Source organism: Mus pahari, chromosome 15, assembly GCF_900095145.1.
Source record: "Mus pahari chromosome 15, PAHARI_EIJ_v1.1, whole genome shotgun sequence".
Lineage (NCBI taxonomy): Eukaryota > Metazoa > Chordata > Mammalia > Rodentia > Muridae > Mus > Mus pahari.
Window position 1 is genome coordinate 81,123,674 of NC_034604.1, and position 18,885 is coordinate 81,142,558.

Genomic DNA, 18,885 nt, shown 5'->3' on the forward strand with positions numbered 1-18,885 from the left:
AAGAAAGAAAGAAAGAAAGAAAGAAAGAAAGAAAGAAAGAAAGAAAGAAAGAAAGAAAGACTGTCTGTATATAGGTAACATGTTAACTTTGCTGGAATTTTTGGCTCTAATGTGACAAAAGTCTTCAACCAGAGTCCAGTATGAGGGGCTTATTTTCCTTCCTGTGTCCCCTTACCTATGTCCCCTTAGTTTTCCAAGTCTTTCTTTTCTGCTTTAATATCACTTACTGTGCATCCCCAAGCAAATATATGGAATATAAGTAGTGAGGACCAGGGCTCCATCATAGGCTATTAAAGTACTGAGACTGAGAGCATATCCTAAAGACCACAGTTTACTTCTTCCATTAACAACAAACGTATGTCAGAAGTATATGATCTATGTTAAACAGAAGCAGAAGCTCATGGGCTTTTAAGGTGCTGATCACTCTGAAGAGATCAGGCTGTGCCTCCTTGTAGCTCTCCTTCTCTAGGACAGAGAATTAAGAACCCATGTTGTACTGTGGGTGGCCTAATAACTACTGATTTATGCTGCCTAGCTCCTCCATACTCTGTGCTATGTGGAAATAAATCCCATGGAATGGAATTTCCCATTACCCCTGCAAGGATAGTTAAGTCAGATTTTTTTCCTTTGGAGGATTACTCTGAAGGCCCTCTTTTGGATTCGTTCATCCTTTGATAGAGGCTATCTCTTCTTTACTTTAAACTATCTCTCTTAATGATGCTCCTTTCCAAGTTTAAATGGAAGCCTATCTTTCCCCTGAAAGCCTCAACATACTGTCTCTGATATGGTAGACTGCCCCTTTTACTCTTCTCCTACCTCAAAGTTCAACCATAGTTCCCATGAGCATAAGATCCTCTCTCCGAATAAAGCTCATGGATGAAAGGTAATTTCATGTCAGCTCTTTTGCTGAGCCAACAGTTGCCATTCTCTTTTCTAACATAAGAATTGGTCATTCGAGTCTTTCTATCTTGTAATAATTAAAATGCCTTTGAAACAACATGTGTATATTTCTTATCCTGAGTCACATCTTTATCTCAGATGGCCAAAAGTCTTGAGCTCAGAAAGAACTCTCTGAGAGAAAAGCAACAGGGTTTCCACTTAGGGACTTGCCCTGCCAAGACCAATTTAATGTCCTTTTGGCTCAGAGTTTTGGCTAAGGCTAGGAACAATAGGTGCTAAGTACCTTTGCATTAAGTTCTAGATAGTCCTTGCCAGACTTGCTAAAGGGTGCTTCAAAACCTTTTCTGCCTGAGCTAGTTCAACTGCTTAGCTTCAGGGCACACACACCATCTTTCACTGATGTAGAAAAAGAATTTGCCTTCTCATTTAAGCCAAGTTATGAGGTGATTTGAGCAAACCAGACAGAGAGCCTGGGCTGTCCTTGCTGCTTGAATGAAACAAAGCCTCCTCTCAGACTGCCTTAGTCTGCAGTAACAGTTCCTCTCCCATAATGCAATAGGCCCTCTCTGTTCACTGGTAGGAATCTTTAAGTATAAAGTCTACTCCTAAGTCTGGAGCAGACTTTTGGTTTGTTAGGACAAGCTGGGCAGCAGATTGATGTCTGCCTGAAAAAGACATGGACCATAGCATAGCAACCTATGGGTCCTTTGGTAGAAACACATTCTGAATCGAATTGTAGGCTAGAGAATCCAGCATTGATGGGGTGGGTACCTCCAAAGCTAACAGAAGCTTTCCATTAAAAAGACTCAAACAAGCAAACAAACAAACAAACAAAGGAAGGAAAGAAGTAGGAAGGAAGAGGAAAGAAAGGAGGAAGAGAAGAAAAGAGAGAAAAGAGACAAAGGAAGAAAGGGAGGAAAGAGAGAGAGAGAGAGAGAGAGAGAGAGAGAGAGAGAGAGAGGATTCAGAATGGGGAACCTGGCTCCTAGTGTCAGAGGATGAGTAAGAACTTGGTGCTTATTAGCTGTGCCTTTTCTCTTCTGTTGGTACACATCAGAGAACTAGCTTAAAACAGTGACATAAATTGATGAAGAGAATGGTCAAGAAGCTTAGCTAAACCTTGCCCTCCAAACCTGAAGTTCCTAAAAAGAAATTTGTTTATTTATTTATTTATTTGGGTCATGTGTGTGTGGGTACTGGCAGAGGTCAGAAGAGGGTATGAGAGTCCTGGTACTAAAGTTATAGGTGGTTGTGAGCTATCCACTATGGGTGCTGGGAACTGAACTTCGGTCTTCTGCAGGAATGGTAAGGCGCCTTTAACAGATGAACCATGCTTCTGTCCCACCAAAGGAAGACAGGTCTAGCATTGTTTTGTTGCTCTGAGACTATGTCTAATGTAGGGTTGGCAGGTATGTGTGTTTCCACTACCCCATTTTAGAGCAGGGCTGAAGACATTATCTGGGACCTTTGGATGCTAGTAGGGTGATTTCCCCACTAAGCTACTTTTGCAGCACACTGCATTTGATATGATGGTGGATTAAATTTTTTTTTAATCTAAAAGTAAAAAAAGAATTTTTTTTAACTTGCATGAGAAACCTGAGGATCTTCTTAGAGATAGCTTTTAGGGGTGAAAGAAAGAATTTGTATCTATATACTTGTTTCAATGAGACAGCCTTAGAAAATATTCTTTCTTAATAGGAGCGAACATATAGTAATTCTCTAGTACCACACACCAACTATTTTCTTTTGAGAATAAATATATTAATCATAAAGTTGAAAATCAAGCTTTTTCCCCCAATTCACCACGTATATAGACTTCTGCTTATGTTAGGCACTGGGAAGACATAACCACATTTTCTTGGACATCATGGAAGGTGATTATGATCATTAATGTCAATTTGACTGTGACAGGTGGTACAAAAATTCTGAGTGTGTCAACAAAGGTGCTTCAGTACATGGTGGATACTGAGAAAAGCAAATTCTTCTTTTTTATGTAGAATGACACCATCCATTTAATTAAAGACCTGAGTTAAACCAAAAAACTGAATAAGGAGATGTCTGGCAAAGTTACTTCTGCATTTGTTACTCAAAAAAGCTGAGAAATGATGAGTACTTATTTTTAATCCTCTTTATGGCCTGAATGAGGAATGTTTTCTGCAAGCTCATGCATTTGGACACTTAGAATTTGGCTGGTGGCACTATTTAGATTTGCACTTTTGGACATGGAGCCTAGTTGACTAAGGTAGGGTAATGGGTGCAAGCATTGAAGTTTTTAGGCTAGCCCTGTTTCCCATCTGGCCCTCAGCTTCCTGTCAGAGGCTGTGATGTGAATGAACTAGCTGTGCTCCAAGTTCCTCATGCTGTGGCACAAGCCACCACTACCAATTCCTGGACATAAGGGAGTGTGGCTCAAGAACCATGAACCAAAATAAATTGTTCCTCCTTAAAGTTGTTTCGGTTAGATAGTATGTCATAATGACAAGGGAAGTAATCAGCATAACCACTACATTTTGGAGTGATTTATGGTATAGTATCGGTTAATTAATGCACTTAACTTTATAGATGAAAATTAAGTCACAAAGAAGTTAAATAACTTGCCCAGATCATGCAGCTAAAACTGACAATGTTCATGTGTATGCTGGTGTTACCTATTCCCCTACCACTCAAAGAAGGGGAGGGAATTGAATAAGTAGAAATTTTAAGCAACCAGTAGGTGCTGATGTTTGCCTACCTGTAACATTTTATCTTAATATTACCTACTTTTCAAAACCTTAGTATATTCTTTAACTTGGTGTCTTAATATTTTTTTCTAACATTGTCACAAAATTTTAGGTAAAGTGCTTTACAGAAACAATCAGTAGATTTCCTCCTATGTTGGGAAGCTGGACACCTGGGATGAGGATCTCAAGCCAGATGACACCACAATGACGGGAGAGATTACATGAGACTGAAGCCAGGATGAGTCAGAGTCTAGACTTTTTCTTTCTTTAAAAAGTTGTTTTCATGTGAACTAACAAGGGTTTTAAAATGCATAGCTTAATTCTTTCTGAGAGTGACAACCCAAATGATCTAACTTCCAGTGTTAGGCTCTACCTTTTAAAAGTTCTAGCAGTTCCACACAAACATACCAGAGATCAAACTTGCAACATGTGAACCTCTGAAGGATATAAATAATTAAAAAAAAAAACATAGTAATTAGTGCTAAGTTCAAAGCAAAAATGAACAGCAGTTATTTTTGCTGTGAAACCTTTGAATATTATTTGACCTTACTTAAAAAAAAAAAAAAAAAAGACTGTTGCAGTTGTTGTAACCCCCGAATTACTGAAGCTAATTCTCTGCAGATAATTGTCCCATTTCTTAAAAGTCTCACCAAAGATCCTTCAGTGTTGTGTACGACAGTTTGCCTCTGATTTCCCGCACAGGCACAGAAGTTCCCATTCTCCCTCCAGCCCTAGACAAGCACAATATGCAGACAGCTAGTTTCTGTGCAGCATCCTCCTGCAGCAAGCCCTGGGCTCCCTCCCCCTTCCTGGCCACTCCGAGGGAACCCAGTCTAGTGTTAGAATAGCACTACCCACAAAACTTCCCCTTAATGGAGACATCCTGAGGAGCCAAACTCTAGTGCAAGACATCCTTCCTGCCTCTATGTCTTCAAAACCAGCAGTCTTCATGATAAATGGCCGAACTCTCCAGGTGCCTGTCCTTGAGACCTAAAAGAATTAACAAACTCTAAGGAGATTAGGGCCTCTGGGTTTAAATCATGGAGAAAAGGTAATCAGAGGTCACAGACAGTTATGACCCACCATAAAATTAGTCCCTGATAACCCCACAACAGACGTCCATTAATCCCCCTCCCAGCTTCAGTTTCGTCCCCCCAAAAGATTAGAGCCTTCCACTCCCCTTTTCTGTGAGTATTCAGGTGATTCCTACTGTATATAAACCCGGTACTTTCTGGACTCGGGCATCACTTGCCAGCATTCACCTTGTGAGTGCGGGGCATGTGATCTGAGTTCGAACTTGAAACAATAAAAGACTTGCAAGTTGCTGCGGACTTCGCAATTCTTGGGCTCATATGGGTTTCCCATGGACACAGTGTGAATATGAAATGTCCTCCATAGCCTACAAGTTAAAACAGTGGTTCTCCAGTTGGTGATATTGTTTGAGAAAACTGTGGTACATTTCAGAAGAGAGTCACTGGGAAAAAAGTCCCTGAAGCTTTATAGTCTAGCCTTATTCTCCTCAGTTTCCTATGTGTGCAATGTGAGCAGCCAGCCTCCTCCCACCAAACTTTCCATTCTTCTGAGCTCTGATGATGCATCCTTCTGCAACCATGACCCAAAGGCAATCTTTTTACCTTCAGGTTGCTTCTGACAGAGTATTTTCTTTTAAAATATTTATTATTATTATTATTATTATTATTATTATTATTATTATTATTATGGCGGCAGGGTGGGGCACATGTGGAAGTCAGAGGACAACATTTGGGAGTCATTTCCCTTCTACCTTCAGTTCCAGGGCTCCCGTTCAAGTCCTTAGGTTTGTGTGAGAAGTACTTTTATTAAGAGGCATCACACAGGCTCTTTGTTGGGTGTGTTTTGTCACAGAGAAAGGATACCTAAGACAAAAACTGATAGTAATAATTGGAGATTTAATGAAATATTTTCTTTGCTCCTCAAATCTTACTCAGATTAATCTCTCTTCTCCAGTAATACCTGGTTTATTAAAATTTAACTTGAAATGATTTGATCTTTAATTTAAACAACACAATGAAGTAAGTATTATGGTTTTAAAACCAAAAACATTCAATATGCACTTGTGAATGTTTAAAATATATTATCTATTTTGTTTCTAAAATCTATATCTTCATTTAAAAAAACCACACACATACACACACATATTTTTTTTAATTATTTTATTAGATATTTTCTTCATTTACATTTCAAATGCTATACCGAATGTCCCCTATACCCTCCCCCAACCCTGCTCCCTTGCCCACTCACTCCCACTTCTTGGCCCTGGCCTTCCCCTGTATGGGGCATATAAAGTTTGCAAGACCAAGGGGCCTCTCTTCCCAACGATGGCTGACTAGGCCATCTTCTGCTATATATGCAGCTAGAGACACGAGCTCTGGGGGTACTGATTAGTTCATATTGTTGTTCCACCTATATGGTTACAGACCCCTTCAGTTCCTTGGGTAATTTCTCTAGCTCCTCCATTGGGGTCTCTGTGTTCTATCCTATAGATGACTGACACACCCATATTCTTATTCTAATGTATTCTTCTAGTATCTCTTTTCAACAGTATAACCCCTTGCTGTGTCAAAAAAAGTGCCCAGTTTCTACTGTTCTCTTATTCATAAAAGTTATGATCAAGACAAGATGGAATGACAATATGGTAGTTAGATTACTGATTGGTTAGATTATTCATTAGTGTCCACCACCATGCTTTATATTAATAATGATCACTGTATATAAATAAAATATTGAAAGCCACCAAGGAACTTCTTTATAGTTATTTGTTCTTTAATACCTACCAATTATTGTGATGGTGATAAAATATGTCTTCAAATCAGGTGCAAATATAATATACTGTGTAGCCACTTAAGAAAAGCACTTGGCCAAACATATTTTTCATTAAATAAATAAATAAATAAATAAATAAATAAATAAATAAATGGCTATCACTACTGATTGCATCCTATATTTTCATGGCATAGACACGCACATCCATTATAATAGCAAATTACCATCTGTTAATAATGGCCAGTGAGAAATTTTGTCAGAGATCTCTTGGAGTAATTTTCTAGCAAATTCCCTCTTTAAAATATTGCTGTGTCTGAATAAAAGGACTTAGCTTGACAAGATAAAGCAACAACAACAGAGAGAGACCTAGGAAGCTATTAAAGAAACATCAGTGTGAATCAGATTTCTGTCATTCATGATTTTCAGGTTCAACTGTGTTTAAAAAAATATTCTGTGGGGGATTGTAGAGCAAACAATTGCAGACCAATTACTTAGTTCTTCGAGAGGACAGCCTCACTGGACTGCTGGCAAGCTGTCACAAAAAACAGTAACTCTCAGCTGAGTTGCTGAGTTTTGAGTAGCAGCCAGATAAACATTTTATTCCTAACAGATGCCTGGGGAGTGTTTAATCTTTACTGAAGGTTGGTTTAGAGCAATAGATTTAGTTTTAGGCATGCCAAGAGAAGGCTTGTCACTTGAGTAGAAGGCTAGGAACCAGACAGGAATGTATTTGAACAGAAATTATCACCTTGGCCCATAGGCTATCCCAGGGGCATGTCTAAAAGCAACTGCCAAGTCTCCCTTGCCATGTCAAGACATTTCAGGCTGGGGATAGAACTTAAGAGCCCTGTGTTCCATTCCCAGTGTCATGTAAACTGGGCATATTACTTCATGCTCATAATTTCAGCTCTCTGAAGGTAGACACAAGAGGATCACAAGGTCAAGGTCATCCTTAGCTACACAGCAGATTTGTGTATACGAAGTGTTCTTCACACAAAATAGTTCCCATTTAAGTAAGCTCTCTTTGGCCATCTCAGATGAGGTAGATATATTTGTATAACTGGGTGATCTTGAGCCTTCTTAGTGAGCAGCTTTAGATGTTCTTTTTTCTTTTTTCTTTTTTCTTTTTTCTTTTTTCTTTTTTGATATTTTCTTTAATTACATTTTCAATGTTATCCCCTTTCCTGTTCTCTCCATCCCCGCCCAGAAACTCCCTGTCCCATCCCCCCTTTCCCTGCTTCTATGAGAGTGTTCCCCCACCCAACCACCTACTCCTGCCTCCCCGCCCTGGCATTCCCCTACACTGGGGCATCAAGCCTTCACAGGACCAAGTGTCTCCTCCCATTGATGCCTGATAAGGCCATCCTCTGCTACATATGCGGCTGGAGCCAGGGGTTGCTCCATGTGAACTCTTTGGTTGGTGGTTTAGTCCCTGGGAGCTCTGGGGGGTCTGGTTGGTTAATACTGTTGTTCTTCCTATGGGTTGCAAACCCCTTCAGTTCCTTAGTCCCTTCTCTAACTCTTTCATTGGGGACCTCATGCTCAGTCCAATGGTGCTTAGTCCAATGGTTGGCTGAGAGCATCTGTACCTCGCACTGATTTCCTTTTCCTGTTGTCCAGAACTGCCCCGCAGCACATGCTTCTCCACCTAGTCTATCATGTGCTCTGGCTCCTTGCGGCATATCATGTCCTATATAGAAATGTGATAGTCCAGGTGCTTCTTTACCTCCTTATATGCTCTATGTAACTGGTCTCCATAAGTGACCTCAAGGCTGTGGCAACATTATTCCTCTGAATGTCAAAGAGGTAATAGCACTCTGACCCAGTGCCTGCTGTGCCTTCTCCATGTCTCCTGTATCCCGCATTTCTTAATCACATAGACAATCAACCCTACTGCTGAGATGGTAGAGAAGATCTCTGGTATAATCACATATATTTCTTTGGATAGAAGATACAAGCTAAGCCAAGCTAAGTTCCAAGAACATGGGGTCCTGTTACACCCCATGACACTCCTGACATTATGATCCCATTTCTGATTATGACATAATTTATTTAATCATAGGAACAATTTTCATATTCTCTTCATGTATGTTTTTTGAAACTCACTACAATGTCATATCTGTGTATGTGTGTGGGGCATACTAATTAATCAAAAATTTCCTCATTCTGTAAGTGGATACATTTCAGTTATCTTTCATATTTAAGACTCTGAATTAGGGTATATTCATTATTAGATATTTATATTGAATAGAAAATGTGGTATAGTATTAGATACTGACATTCAGGGGGGAAAAGTACCAATATTTTATTTTCTGTAAATGCCTTTGCTTTGTAATTTTATTAATTGTTTCCTAATTTGATGTTGAGAAAACTTTATATTCATAAAGGTAACTGAATTAAATGTGACAAACATGAAAGAATCATAAGATATTTTGTTAACTTGAAACATGTATAAAAGGTTAAAAAAATTGATAAAAATTCATTCAGTAGAAAAAATTATTTGGAAAACAATTACGCTTTAAAAGCCTGAAAAATACTGCTTAGTGTACCCATTAAAATTTGAATTGATGCACTTTGTGAACTTCTTCCTAAGAGATAAGTAAGAGCTCTGACATTAGTAGAGTGTGCATTACCTTATTTAATTAAGTGCCATCCTCAGTAGGAGATGTCAGTCTGTGTGATAGTGGACATGCATTGTTAGACTATTATAGGAACTAAGCCAAGATTTTCTTCTAATTTTGAAAATAATTTTCTAAATCAAATATACATATCAGCACAGTGTTTTCATTAGAAGATGTTTATTTTTAACATAATTGGAACAAACCCTGACAAACCCTGAACAGTGTTTTTCCACTAATGTTATAACCCTTGGTAGCCTCCTACTAACAAGCAAAGAAATATGGGAGCAATTTTCTGAGCCATAGCTAACCCTGCAACTACAGTTTTTTTAGGTGGGATGAGGGTAGGGGAAAGAGAAAACATAATTTCACAGGAAGGTCACCTGAAATTAGCATTAAGCTTTCAGGAAAAAATATATTTTATATTGTTTACTGCTAATGCATTGATTTAGTGTGTATGACATATATTCTATAACCCCCTAACATATAGGCTAGAATGATACATGATAACACTTGTATAATCTAGATCTAAAAGACACAGTAATCACTCAGATCTTCTTTTAAAAAAATAACAGAAAAGAAGCGCACTCCAATTTCTGGTTTGTTTTCACTACAGAGAAAAGGGAAGGAATAATTTGCTTCATGAATTTTATTTCTTGCTTTATAAAATAATAATTGGATATTTCAGAAAAAATCAATATTACAACAGAAGGTGAAAATTACCAATTCATTATTTAGACACAGAACTCTTAGTGGAATTGTTAAATAAATAAAAATTGAGAGCTCATTTCCTCTCCAGAAAAACACAGTAATTAAATTATCTTTTTTTTTAAAAAAATAGAGATTTTGCTGTTAGCCTTTGAATTAATAGAAGTTGACTCCAATATTCTCTACTTGGTACCATTGAAATTACCATTCCAAATGTTGTGATAATATTAAGAGTATTGTTTTTCTTTGATTAAATGCCTAACATTCTGCCCTATATTAAAATTACCTACATAGTCACTTTCCAATTCTGATAACCTTTAGTGTGACTATTAGCCCTTTAGCTGGCTTATTATCTCAAAGTGTTCAGAAAGAAAAAGTGCCAATCAATGCGTGAGTATGTGGATATTTTTATGTCATTTAGGCTCTAACCACATACCTTACTCTGCAGAGTCTCAGCACCCCAAATGACATGAAACCTTTGGGAATTGTACTATAGACCGATTTTCCCACACAAACTCAAGGACAAAGCTGGGATTATTATAGATCTATTCAAATATAATAGTAGAAATGCTTCCTAAGTGCTCAAAGTTTGTATGAATATAGTCATCTGGTTTTCTCTCACTTGGATGTTCATTTTATGAAGTAACATGCTGTGGGCTCCACTTCATGCATTTTCACTCCAGAACAGAACTGCTGGGTGAGACTTAACAGAGTCTCAATCCATTCTCAGGGGTTGTCTGCCATGAAATGACAGATTGATCCCTTTGGTGGATCATGTTACCAGATTCCTCCCTTTCTCTGCTCAGCTAGCTTTATAGGCCTATAAGACATCTCTTAAATCAACACTGAAATGTTATTCAAGGAGCTTCACACTCAGTATTTTATAAACTAAGATTAATTCATATTAAAACCAGGCTTGAGTTCAACATTAAAAAAAGTACCAAGTCTTTAAAATAATGAGGGTTTGTTCAAATAAACAAAAATAAACACAATGTTTTATAACCCAAATAAACCTTTCTTTCTGGGTGGTGGTGGTGCACGCCTTTAATCACACTTGGGAGGCAGAGGCAGGAAGATCTCTTTGTAGACTAATCTACAAAGCAATTCCAGAACAGCCAGGGCTACACAGAAAAACTGTGTCTCAAAGAACTAAAAAACTAAAAAAATTTCCTTTGGAATTATGAAAACCTGACATATATGCATGTGTATGTCATGACCCATGTGCTCTCTGTCTTTATTTTTCAGTGAGAATAAGTTCACATCACCAGTGAGGGAATTTAGTGAAACTGTAGGTAAATATTAATATGTGATTCATTAGCAAAGCTATGCTACCCATAAGCTGCACATCTCCAAACGTGATGTGCAGGGTAGGTGAAGTCATTATCTACATCTATTCAAACAGGACTTATTTGGAAAAAGAAATTTAACCTTATTCAAAAAAGAGTAACTAGAATTGTAAAAGAATTTTGAAGCCTGAGATATACAAAATAGTAAAAGAAGACTGAAGGTATCCAAATCATGGCCTCTAAATGTCTGAGATGAAATTTTCCCGCTGTCCAAAAGGTATCAATAAGATGTCTTCTGTCTAGAAAGAGAAAGCCCAGCTGTGTAGATCAATATTCATTGCACAGGGGTAGATGGTATTTGAGAGCCACTGTCTGCTACTGCCATTGAAACAATTGAAACAGTCAAGATAGCCAAGGGATGCCAAAACCAACAATATGTGATCGGAAGCTGGCTGTGGTGGTGAATGTCTGCAATCTCAGCACTAGAAAGTATATAGGAAGCTAAGGAAGAGAACTTGATTTCCCAAGCAGGGTTTGTGGTCATGATGAGAAATGAGGTCGTCATGGGGTGTTGAAGTCTTACCCAGGGCTCACATTCTGCCATTGCTAATTGATATGGCTTGTTCTGAGACCACAGATTGGTTCTACTGGGATTAATATTTAGGGAAAACTTGGACATCTCATGAACTTTGCCCAAGGCTATTGCCCCTTCTCTGTATAAACCTCATGTCTTTTCAGTGGGACTGTGGTGCTTATGTTATATTTCTGTATTGCTTACGTTTGTTGTTCCCATTCTTATGAGACTTGTTCTGCTTGGAAACAATGTTCAATTAGTGACCTGTATACTCTGTGCCTCTAATCTTTCCCAGAAGCCTTATGATTTTGATTTCAAAATTGTGGGTACTTGGTAATTTTTGTTCATTTTATTTTAAAAAACCTTCTATTAAACTTTTTTTGACCATTTCACACATGAAATAAGCCATCGTGGTTATTATAGCCTCTCCTAGCTCCCTACCACCTCAGTCAACTCCTACCTTATTTCCTTAAAGCCTCTTCCCTATTCATACCTTTTTGTCTTATTGTGTGACTCTCTAAGTTTAAACAGGGCTGGCTGTGTGACTATGAGCTTGAATCTGTCCATTGTGGCTTTTTTGTTTCATCTGTGTATATATCTAAGGACAACATAGAGAATTATGGCAGGCTTGCTGTACTTGCTGGTCTGACATTTGGAAGCAGCACAATGATCTTGCTATTTCTGCTTCCTGTGAGATGATCTAATAACCCTACATGAAGTTCCTCTTGATAGGATATGGTACAAAGTACATGAGAACTTAAAATAGCTAGAAATGTTCAGTGAATGCCTCTTCTTTGAGTTTTTATATCTGAACACAGTGGTACACACATAGTATTTTCTGCACACAGGATTGATTCAGAATTACTATTAAAACAAATAGCTACAACTGATTGGAAAAGAAAACCAGTTACCAAAATCTGCATAAAATTAGAGAAACCCACAAGGATATTGGGTATTGAATGATGATAGGTAATTATGTATTTTTCTGGGTATGATACCGATATGATTGTCCAGGGGGAATGTCCTTCACTTTTAGCAGACTTATACAGAAACTGAGGGGAAATGTGGTATTTGCAGCATATGGAATATTCATCACACTATTCTTTTAAATTTGTTTAAAAATTTTAGTAAGGAGTAATTGAAAATCTAGATAAAATTAACCTTAAAAGTTGAGTGAAAGGGTTTGGAAAGGAGATTATTGTTAATGACATTTCCAGTTTAAATTGTGGTCTACTCTTATTTGAAATGTTCATATAAGTTGTGTATTATAGTTATATTCTTTGTTTATATCACACACACACACACATATTCGCACACTCCAGTACTGACAAAGAAATAGACTAATTGAGATCAAGTTAAAGTCACAGCTGACATTGAAGCCTACTATACTCCATAGTTGAAATGGTGGAATAGTGTGGATTAATATCCAACCTAAGGGAAAAAAAACATATAAAATGTATCTAGGGGATAACATTGGTTCCAAAATGAGCAGATAAGCAAATTCTTTCAAAACAATTAGTTTAACAAACAATCTATGAACATGTTTGTATAATATGTTAGCTCCAAGGGATGCACAGAAAATCTTTCTGCCTGCTGGTGTTTTCTCCTAGAATAATAATCAAGTATCTTCTTGGTCACCTCCCTTCAGATGACATTATGTCAAAGAAACTCTTGCTTTCTATTTAAACAAAATACTTTTAAGATTTGAAAGAATGTATTGTGATTAATAATAAAAGAGAGAAAGTCTCATTCAAGAAAAATGCATTATGTAGCATCTGTTACAGAAGCCTGGTTCCCCCTTCCTTTGGCTTCAACAAAGAGTGGCTGCTGTCTATCACCTCTGATGCTACCACAACTGGAACCACAGCTGGGACTTTGCTTTTCTGTATTGTGATTTGTCGTCAATTCATGAATCCTTTAAATATACCCTTTCAGTGATTGAGTGCATTTTATTTACATCAATCTACAGCCATTTAAACATAAACTTATTTTGGGATGGGGCTTGAAAACAAAAGCACCCATCTATCAAGATTTTAAGGCAAGTTGTTTGATTCTCATGTATTTACTAAGAACAGGAATTTCATTTAATGGATTTACATTAGTCTCGGATAAAAATTAACATTTATAAAGAATGTTAATGAAAAACTGGGAATGAGGACCACCTCTAGCATTTCAATATGGCTGGTGGTAAATGTAGGGATGGCTAGGGGAGTAGGGTTGGGTTCAAAAGTGCAGTCTGAGGGCTGTCACTACACATTTCATGCACCTGCTACACTCCAGACCAGAGAGTCAAATTAGTAGACATCAAAAGGCCACAAAACAAAGGCAAATCATGACCAGATAGATAGAAAAATCCTGAGAATGATCAGTTATCACCAAGCTATGTCTACTATTTTAAAGTACCTAACAACTGATCTCCAATGCTCTAAAATCTATACTATTGTAGCTCTGACACCTTCAGTTATAAATCACAGCTGGCCACAGTTACAGTTTCTTAATGGCATTCGTCAAATGCCCTGGGGCCATTATGACATCAGTTATTTGTCTCAGAGGAGCCCGCTGAAGGAGAAATGCACAAGAAAATAAAAGCACACATGCACACATTCACTCTATACTTACTCTCCCAATTTCTGAAGAGAAAGAGGAAATGACTCCCCCTCTGTCTCTTTGTGACCTTTCTTTATCCCCAAGGGAGCTCTGGAAATCCACTTAACTAGATTTCAGCTGGACAAAATTGATGGTTAGGAAGAGAAGGAAGCATATAATATGATTACATGTGCCCCAATACTTCCTAGAATAGCCCTGTGCTGCAGATTACCCTAAGGAGATGTGTTGCTGTTATACAATCCATACAGCATCTTATAATTATACCACCATTTGTCTCTTTCCTTTTTCAGATCTAACTGAGTTACTTACCCAACAGCCTCATTAAAACCCACTTTTAAGAAAACCATTAATCAGTTGTTCATGGGTTTTTGTCCATCTCTGAAGTATATTCATCAGAAAAAATAGCCTCCTTTTGCAATTTAATTGATGAGCATACTTTTGATGGGATCTGATAATACAAATGGTGATTTCTAGTTAAGTCCACCTTACATTTAGTAAGATTAATGTTATCTTTATTTTACAGTTCTTCCTTCTAATGTGATTTTCATAAACACACTAAAATAAAAACTAGAGAGTACTTATGTACTAACTGGTGATATCAAATATCCTTACAATTAAAATTGATAGGAGAAATATAAAGGAATCCATTAAGTCTGAATTTTAAATGAATAATTATATTCTTAATTTAAGAATGTCCTAAATTTTGTATGTACACATATATGTAAAATTGTTTCTGAAACTTAACTTTGTACTCCATATTTTTATTTCTTCAATCACACAACTACACAACCATATGTACATACATACAAATATACAAAGTTTACACTACATAATTCTACTCTTAATAAAAGTTTCCCCTTAAACTGGGCATGGTGGCACACACCTTTAATCCCAGCACTCGGGAGGCAGAGGCAGGCAGATTTCTGAGTTTGAGGCCAGCCTGGTCTACAAAGTGAGTTCCAGGACAGCCAGGGCTATACAGAGAAACCCTGTCTCGAAAAACCAAAAAGGAAAAAAAAAAGTTTCCCCTTTTTTCTAGAATGTTTTACAAATGTTTCCTGTAGGGCTGGAGAGATGGTTCAGCAATTACAAGCACCTGGCTGCTCTTCCATAGGAACTTCAATTCTCAGCAGCAATGTGGCAGCTCCCAGCTGTCTATATCTCCAGTTCCACAGGACCCAATGCTCTCCTCTATCCTCCACTGTGCATTGCATACATGCTTCTGCTCATACTAATCCTCCTGCCTCCCTTCCATGTGCATGGTGTAGATTAAGACAGATAATCCAGGAAAACATAACCCTCTCAAAATTCACATTAACAATATCTGTAAAAATCTTTCTTATCCAGAAAGCAAGATTCATAGACTTCAGACTTAGAATAGATTTTTATTTGTTATTCAGCTTATCCTAGGAAAAGGTTGACAAACTCAAAGTTGTTCTAAATTTCCACATCTACATCATAAATGAATAATGTAAAAATATAGAGATATTATTTTCCTGCTTCTTCTTCTTCTCCTCCTTTTTTTTTTTTTTTTTTTTTCCGAGGCAGGGTTTCTCTGTGTACCCCTGGCTGTCCTGGAACTCAGAAATCCGCCTGCCTCTGCCCAGCAAGGTCTGGGATTAAAGGCGTGAACCACCACTGCCCAGCATTTTTCTGCTTCTTGTATATTATAGAGTAGCAAATTGTTTATTATATGTTAGACAAAATATTGGAAATACTTTATTCCCTTTATTTGTGCTATGAGGTCAATTCTACTATTCTCACTTTCAGATAATAATAATGAACTATTAGAGGGCTTAGTTTTTATTGTCAGGTACAACAGCATTTTATAGATATTATTCCATTAAAATCTTTAAAAACCCTGAGGACTAGAGAATGCTTCTAATCTGTACACTTAGAAGAGGCTAAGTGAGCCTAAGGTCACACTTAAGTGTCAGAGCAGAGGGGACACTGATGTACTGGATTCTGAGGATCATAGTATTAGCCACACGGTTCATTAAGGCACTGTCTATGGTCATAGTGTTAACATGTATCAGAACCAAAGTTAGAACAAAAAATACATATCTCCTCCTTATCTCTTCCTGTCACCAATGTGGTATTTCTAATGTAGTCTGGGCACACAGAGATCCCAATGTGTCTGTCTACATGAGGGTGAATAGTCCAAAAAGCCTTTCTGGGTGATCTAATGTGTTGTCAGTATTTCATGCTACTGCCATAGCAGTGTCTGGTTAGATTTTGTTGGCAACTTAGTACAGTGAACTCAAAGAGGGCGTCTCAGATTACTCGAATCAGATTGGTGTTTACCCAAGTCTGTAAGGAATTGTCTTGATTGTAGATGGTTGTGGGAGGGTCCAGCCCACTGTGAGTTGTGTCACCTCTGGGCATGTGATCTTGGGTTGTATAAAGAAAGTTGGCCTAGCACCAGCCAGAGCGAGTGAGATAGGAAACAATCTTCCTCTATGTTTTCTGTTCCAGTTCCTGTCCTGATTTCCCTCAATCATGGGCTATCACCTGGAAATGTAAACTGAAATAAACTCTTTCTCAAGTTTCTTTTGATCATGGTGTTTATCATAGCAAAAGAAAGCAAATTAGAATGGAGAGAGACCCTAAACTTCCAGGAAGCAACATGCTGTGATTCAGAAAAAACATCAAAGGAAGATTACTTAGGAGGTCAGTTACATCCTTGTGTCATTGGCTCTTTGTCTTAAGGGCTGTGTGCATCTTGCAGCAGAAGGCTTGCGAAAGCCAAGTCTTTGCAATCATTTGTTCCATATTGCTCTGGCTGACAACAGAAAAGCTCTTCAGATTATAATGCTTAGGATAGCTCCACTGTGTTCACTGGTATGATCATGAATGTAGGATGAGGGCAAGGAGAGAAAGCTAATGAGTGAATTTTCTACTGTCTAACAACACCCCCCGAGAATATTGTTAGAAGGGTCAATATACAAAATATTTACACTGGGCTACATTATCACAAATTTGAAGGAAAATCTGTGTTTTAGAAAGAGAAGCAGGTATTTAAAATCATATATATATATATATATATATATATATATATATATATATATTTAAAAAAAACATTAAAATGTGTATGCATGTTGTTTGTCAATAGAATCAACAGATATACATAATCAAGGAATAACTTCAGAGAACCTGGCTCCTGATAACTTTTATGCTTTTGGGAAAGTGAAGTCCTTAGGCATTTCTTTACAAATTAGTCTTCCCATCCTACATTCCCAGGGAGAAGCATTCTGCTTCCCTCCTTTTCTCTTTCTCCTTCCTCTCCTAAGGGGCTTGGTCCTGTGTTAATGAGATAACTTACATAAGGAACAGGAATAGAGACACTATCATAGTCATCAGGGGGAAGAAAAGAGAAGTTGGAGACATGTTCTCAACTCATAGTCTTATCGCAAATAAAATGAGGTACATAGGTGATTCCAGCACTGAGTAGGCTGAAGGAGATGGAGGTCTCACCCCTCCTCACACACCTCCTTCCCTTACTACAGAGTAAGACTCTGTCTCAAAAACAAACAAGCAAACAAAGACATCTTAAAGTAATATTTTAAACGTCAAACTTACAAGTTTGGTGTCCCGATAATTCATCTGGCCTTCTGAGATAAGATTCCCGTCTCCTAGCACATCAGGTGGAATTGTTTTGGATTTCATAATAGATTTTCCAGAAGCTGGAACTCCAGGTAAAGAGCATTTGTCTCTTCTTTTTGTTCTTACACTGAGAGTGGCTTCCCAATAAATCTGCCTTTATATACTTTAATCTGGCTTGAATTGGCTCATTTCACCAGTGGAAAAATAACATTACTCATCTCATATTGGAAACCTTGTCTTATAACTATGAAAGTGCCAATACATTCTCTCTATATATGTGCATATGTTTTTACACACACACACACACACACACACACACACACACACACACACACACACATCTTGAGGTTGTTGTTGTTTTACCCCTGACAGCCTCTTTCTTCTGCCTCTGTTTGGCTCTTTTGTGTCTGGATTTCCTCAGAGCTCAGTGATCTTTCCTCAGAGCTCAGCGATCTTTCATGAGCTATTCCTATTTTTAACCAGAGTCCTGGAAGGCTGATTGAAAAGCTGTGTTTGGGAGCAGTACTGCAGTCTTGTGAGGATCATGCAGGGACAGCATGACACAGAATGTCTTTAACTTTGTTTTCTTTTGGGGGATGGTCAGCTTTCTCACAAAGAGATACGTGTTTGCCTGTAGTTAGGGCTGAAACTGGTGACGCTGTTGATAACAAAGACCGTCAGTTGTCCCTTCTTTTCTGTGTTGTGGAAAAGGTGCCATCTGTTTCTTGCCAAGATTGTGGTTGATAAGGTTTTGACTGCCCCAGAAATCTCTACTTCAGACCCCTCTAGTTCCATTTTATTCAATGACTTTGCCACAGATCAAGTGGGGAAGACAAAAGCTGTTGCTTTTAAAGTTATGTAATACTGAAATAAGAGCATGAGTTACAGAACTTAAGATACTGTGCATGTATTCTGTTTCCCCATTCCTTCTCTACCTTTTGTTACAAGAAATTTATAAAAGGCAGTTATTTAAAATGTGCTCCTATAACAGATCTGAAGAAGCCAGACCAAATCAGAATAGAGTCACTCATGGGGATGAGCATACACTGTCAACTATGAAGATGTTC

General features: G+C 37.8%; 1 protein-coding gene across 1 annotated transcript in view; it reads right to left on the bottom strand.

Annotated features, from left to right (window-relative positions):
• Window positions 1-18,084, bottom strand: part of Socs6 (suppressor of cytokine signaling 6) — a 56,422-nt gene extending 38,338 nt beyond the window's left edge. Inside the window, exon 1 of the mRNA XM_029547117.1 lies at window positions 17,795-18,084. The gene's annotated coding sequence lies outside the window, so the exon portion shown is untranslated. The remainder of the gene's footprint in view (window positions 1-17,794) is intronic.
• Between the last annotated feature and the right edge of the window lie 801 nt (window positions 18,085-18,885).